We start from the raw sequence: 6,078 nt of genomic DNA, 5'->3' as shown, positions 1-6,078 counted from the left end.
TGGCCGGTTCTTGTCACTTGAATTCAAAATAATCAATAGAGCATGGAGGCACATTTTGGGGCGGCCTACTCTGGGAGCTCAACAGTTCCCTCCTCTGAAAGTTCCTTGGAACATATTAAAGCTGAGCTGGTGACTCGTGTGTGTGTGTGTGTGTGTGTGTGTGTGTGTGTGTGTGTGTGTGTGTGAAGGAGATTTCTAGATGTCAGGGTCGAAGTAACTTTAGAAGTTTGAAATACCTCTGATGATGTCGTCGGGTGTTTGGTTCAAATTTCGGAGTGGCTCTCACAGAAACAGGCACGAGGATTCTTTCCATAGGAGCCGTTGTGGCCGTTTCTCTAAGGTTTTCATCAAGTTCTCTAGCTTCCGTCTGCAGGGCTTCAGGCAAAAGGCCGTTTTAGGCCTCAGTGATGCCAAGCCAAAAGGGTGGGAGAAAATGGCCAACATTCATGGAGAGAGTCGTAGCCAGAGATTGAAGGGAACTCACAAAACTTCGGGATGCAGTCCCGTTTTCAGGTTAAGAACAACACCCTAAGGGAAACGAGTAGCACCAGAATTTCATATCCAGAAGTGTGTATCCCTGTCTCATGGAAACATAATTTTGGCCTCCAGGTAACGTATGCAAATAGCTGTATCGCCAAGGAAATAAGAAGCCTCACTGAGAGTTTCTGAATTAAGGAAGGTAAGGAGAAAAAGATCAGTGATTCCATCCTGCTGACAGAGGTATAAGTTACCAAATGGATATCCATCTTTAAAAATAAAAAAAGAAACTTGGGTTTTCCTTGTTTGTTTCTGTTTCCCTTGTATGTGGAAAACAAAAGATTTAACCATCAGTCCTAATCCCACTCCCTCTCTTTTTTTTTTTTCCAGATTTTTTTTAAAAATATTTGAAATATAATTCATTTACAATGTCGTGTTAGTTTCAGGTATACGGCACAGTGATTCAGTTCTCTCTCTCTCTCCCTCCCTCCCTCTCTCATATATATATATATATATATATATATATATATGTATGTATGTATGTATATATATATATATATATATATATGTAGAGAGAGAGAGAGAGAGAGAGAGAGAGAGAGAGAGAGAGAGAGAGGGAGAGAGAGACACGGAGACGGAGACAGAGAGACAGAGATTTTTATAAATCTCTATCTATCTATCTATCTATCTATCTATCTATCTATCTATCTATATCTACACATATATATTTTAGCGGCTTCCCCGGTGGCGCAGTGGTTGAGAGTCCGCCTGCCGATGCAGGGGACACGGGTTCGTGCCCCGGTCCGGGAAAATCCCACATGCCGCGGAGCAGCTAGGCCCGTGAGCCTGTGCGTCCGGAGCCTGTGCTCCACAACGGGAGAGGCCACAACAGTGAGAGACCCGCATACCGCAATATAAATAAATGAATGAATGGATGAATAAATAAATAAATAAATAATTTTGAAAAGATTCTTTTTCAGATTCTTTTCTCTCATAGGTTATTACAAAGTATTGAGTAGAGTATCCTGTGCTCTATAGTAGGAGATGCTTGTTGATTCCCTATTTTATGTACAGTAATGTGTATATGTTCATCCCACCCAACCCCCTAAGTATCCCCCGCTTCCCCAGTCAGTCCCATTTTACACAAGTAGTCATACACATCCTCCTCCTCCTCCTCCTCCTCCTCCTCCTCCTCCTCCTCCTCCTCCTCCTCAGGTCACTCAACCCCATGGAAGTCATTCTTGCTCTTCTTGGAGTCCAGTTTTTCCATCGGTTCTGCCGGCCCTGCCTGATGATTGAGCGTGACTGGACGAGTGCCGGTTCCAAAAAAGTTTTCAAGAGCTTCTGTGAAGAATTGTAGGATTTGCCCAGTGAAAGGGGTGCCTCGATCTGATCACCCGGAAGCCTGTGGAAGGCAGACCCCAGGCGGCAAGCACATTTCGTTTCTTTAACAGTCTCTGTGCCACGGTGAGGACATCAGGCTTGCGGTGAGGGAAGACCTCAACCCACACGGAAAACATAGCCACGGTCACAAGAATGTTTGGATGACCCCTACGAAGTGGCAGTGGAGGGCTTCCCCGGTGGCGCAGTGGTTGAGGATCCGCCCGCCGATGCAGGGGACACGGGTTCGTGCCCCGGTCCGGGAAGATCCCACACGCCGCGTGGCGGCCGGGCCCGTGAGCCATGGCCGCGGAGCCTGTGCTCCGCCACGGGAGAGGCCACAACAGTGAGAGGCCCGCATCCCACAAAAATAAATAAATAAATAAGTGGCAGTGGAATGAAGTCCAGTGGCTGGGGGTCCGAGGATCCAGAGAGAGGAGGTTTTCTTTCCAGAGAGAAAAACGTTCCCCCCCACCCCCACCCCCACCCCCCAGGGTTACAAGCACGAGAGGTCAGACGTCGCCGTTCCCGTTGCCGGTAGACCGTAGAAAATCTTCCTGCCCACGTCTATTGACAATCGGACTCCTCTTCAAGACACCGTGGGATGGGCGGGTGAAGGAATGCAAGGGGAGGGGCAGGGGGGAGGTTGGCCAGGGAGCAACCGGCTGGGCCGCCGTCTCGTCTCGTCTCGTCTCGTCTCGTCTCATCTCGTCTCGTCTCGTCTCGTCTCCCGTCTGCCATAGCCCCGACCGGATGCTGAAAGGACAGAATGGACTTGCTCCACCCACGTGTGCCCCGCCACCCCCACCATCTTTCAACGGGCTGTTGTTGCCGCCTCGGCGTGAAAGTCGGTTAGAACATCTCCGTGATACTGGGTACAGTCCCTTTCGTGTGAGCCTCCATTTTGACGACGACAGACAGCCCTTTATGCCAGGGCAGAGAAGACTTCCGGGAAGAAAGATCCCATCATTTCTGGAACCGTTAGAACACATCGGTGTACAGACACAAGCCAAAGAAGACTTCACGTCGTTCCTTCCTCTTTGGACAACGCTTCCCGTGTCATCGAACCTCCCCAAGAAACTTAGTCAGTTTCATCTCTCTCATTTCTCAGGAGAGAGAACACATTTTTTGAGCTACTTGGAGGGCCCTCTCCTCCTGGATCCTATCTCTAAGTCCAAAGGACTTCATCGGTCCTTCAATTTGGGGGCAAGTGTGTCCAAAATATCCAAAAGATTGTAAGGCACTTCATCAGATGATAGGTCACCGTGAAACAGTGCTTCCTTAGGCATGTCACCAGCATCCCAAGGAAAGACTTGCTAGGCAGAGAGAGAAGCTTCTTTTTCAGTTCTGAGCCAGACCTGGTTCTTTGACTATCGAGAGGACGAAGTCGATGTGAGTCCTCCGAGACCTGATAAAGGCAGCCTAGAAAATAAGTGATGACTTTTGACAAAGACATAAGCTTTTCTCTCTCTCTCTCTCTCTCTCTCTCTCTCTCTCTCTCTCTCTCTCTCTCTCTCTCTCTTCTTCCTTCTTTCCTTCCTTCCGTCCTTCCTTCCTTCCTTCCTTCCGTCCTTCCGTCCTTCCTTTCTTTTCCTTCCTTCCTTTCTTTCTTTCTTTCTTTCTTTCTTTCTTTCTTTCTTTCTTTCTTTCTTTCTTTCTTTCTTTCTTTCTTTCTCTTTCTCCTTAAAGATAAAGGAAAAGATCCTTTCCTAATCTAATCTAATCTCTCATGATGGACAGAGCAGACCGATAGAAGAAAAACCCAAACCCTAAACCCAAACCTGGTCCTTTGAACAGAGAGAGGCAACTAAATCTTAATTTGGCACTGGTTTCAATGTTGATGTGAAAAGTCATTTCTGTCTTTGTATCCATCCTCATCCAGTCCTGACCACAGATCTGATTCCTTTCGAAAGCCTCTTTTCTTCACACGCCTTTTCCAATCGTCTGTGCCCATTTTTAGCTTTTCCCTTGATTTCTTTCTTTCCCATTGAGAAATGACTACCTTTAGGACTAAAACCTCTCGCTCCTTCCCCCAAACCTCATCTCCATACTTCCTAATTTGCCTCCACCCGCGCGCCCCCCCACCCCCCCACCCCCCGGAAAAAAAAAAAAAAAAAAAAAAGTCCTCTTCCTCCCATGAGGATGGCGACATCAGGTTCAGGTCCTTAAAGAAGGACCACACACGTTCCTTCTTTACAATGCTTCGTCCTTGGACACTGTCTTTTTTCTTTTCTTTCTTTTTTTTTTTTTTTTTCCTTCAGTGAAAGTAAGGAAGCCAACCGCAGTGAGCAGCGTGAACATGGAATACTGTGTAGAAGTCAAGCTAGTACAGTCTTTCCCTAAAGCACAAGATCTAGCTAGGCGTGGAACCGAACATGCTCAGTCTCTCCTCCGTAAAAGGTCCAAAGAAGGGAGACCCTCAGACTTGTGGAGCCATGAACGTTTCAGTATTTTATCTTATGTGGCGATGATGTAGACACTCGCTGAGATTTCACCCTGTCATGGCACTTAGCCAAGCTGTAAGCCCAGAGATGACCAGAGATGCTGGAAAATCTTGAAGTCGGCCTACAGAAAACAAGCACTGGGGGGAAAGTTCCCCTTAAACATTCTTATCTCGTCCACACCTATGTCCTCTGTTTGTCATGAGCAATCCTACTTAGATGATTCGTGAACATTTCAGGAGACATGAAAGCAGTTCAGTTCAGTTCGTCGTGATCCCTACACCTCCCGCCCGCCCCCCTCCCCTTTCACGTGAGAGATTTTCTTCCTGATTTCAGAGGGGAGAAGTAAAGGAGAGTCAGAGCGTCCCTCTCGCGGTGTGGTGTTGTCACTCTAATTCCAAAACATCCGTACGCCACGGAGGCACATTTGGGGGCGTCCTACTCAGGGCCCCAAGACTTTCAGAGTCAAACCTAAGGAGGATGTAAATGTACTTCACGCCACCGAACCCGAACCGGTGAGGTGAACCCGGTGGCTTCCTAGGAGATGACGTGTCATCGGCCCACCAGTTTAAAACACAGAACCAAACACCCTCTCCCCGACGACTCGGAGCAAGTGAGTCCGTGGGTGTGTCGGAGAGGGTCCTCTGCTCCAGCTGGGTCCATAAGCACTGCACACGAGAGTAGGTAGGTAGGTGTTCACGGTGCCCTTGGGAAGGAAAGGCGGGGAGAATTTTATTTCGAAAAGCTTATCTCCTCACAGCATTGACACTACGAACGATGATGCAACTTCATCGGGGGGTGGGCGGGGGCGGTGAAGGAAGGCCAGGGAGCCCGGCCACATAGAAGAGCCACGGAGAGCGTCTGTGACCGCAAGGATGTCCACGTACCGGTGACTCCTCTCAGTTGGGGCGGGGAAGGGGGGCGCGAGATTCCCGTGTGTACGTCCGCATCGATCAGTCGTGGGAGAGGGAGGAAAAACGATGTTCCCTCCACGATCCTTCTGAGTTGTCGCCTGAGAAGTTCCTGTCCCCAAGAGACAGCTCGAGAAGAGAGCAACCCACGGCCGGGGGACGCGTGCACTGTGCCCCCCCCCCCACCACCACCACCACCACCACACACACACACGCACACACACACGCAGGAGAAGCCCAAGCCAGAATTCACTGACTCGAAACGAAACGGCGGGCTCTGAGCTTGAGCTTGAGCTTGAGCTTGAGCTTCTGGAGGAGGAAGATTTTGGTCCTCCTTTCAGGTCAGGAAGAAGAGGGAGGGAGAGGCGGGGAGGCAGAGCGGCAGAGCGTCCCGGTAGCCCACCCGTCGCGTCCGAAGCGCCTGAAATTCCAACTCACGTGTGTGCCAAAGCGGTCCATCTCGGGGTGCCCCATCCCGGTTCCCTCCCCGCACGGAGAGCAATGTTCCGTCCCGATTCACTGAAAAGCTCCCAAAGGGCCTTGGTGTGAGTCAGTGGACCTAGGCCCATCCTGCCTCCTCTTCAAATCATTTCTATCCATACAGAAGAAAAGACACCATCGCCACCCGCCACGGCCCGCCAGAGGCAACGCGGCTATCCCCTTCAGCAGCGCAGCTATCCCCGGGGAAGGGGGATTCCGTAGCATGCGAACATCAGTCCAACATCGCTTCCGGCTTCCTGACTTCTCGTGGAAAATGAGGATGCCACATGACCGACCGGGGATGGGGGGGGGGAGTGGGGATGGGTGAGGGAGAGGGAGAGAGAAAGAGAGGAAGGGAGAAAGGGAGGGGAGGAAGGCGGGCAGGGGGA

Source organism: Kogia breviceps, unplaced genomic scaffold (assembly GCF_026419965.1).
Source record: "Kogia breviceps isolate mKogBre1 unplaced genomic scaffold, mKogBre1 haplotype 1 scaffold_256, whole genome shotgun sequence".
NCBI classification, from domain to species: domain Eukaryota; kingdom Metazoa; phylum Chordata; class Mammalia; order Artiodactyla; family Physeteridae; genus Kogia; species Kogia breviceps.
This window is presented reverse-complemented; position numbering follows the sequence as displayed.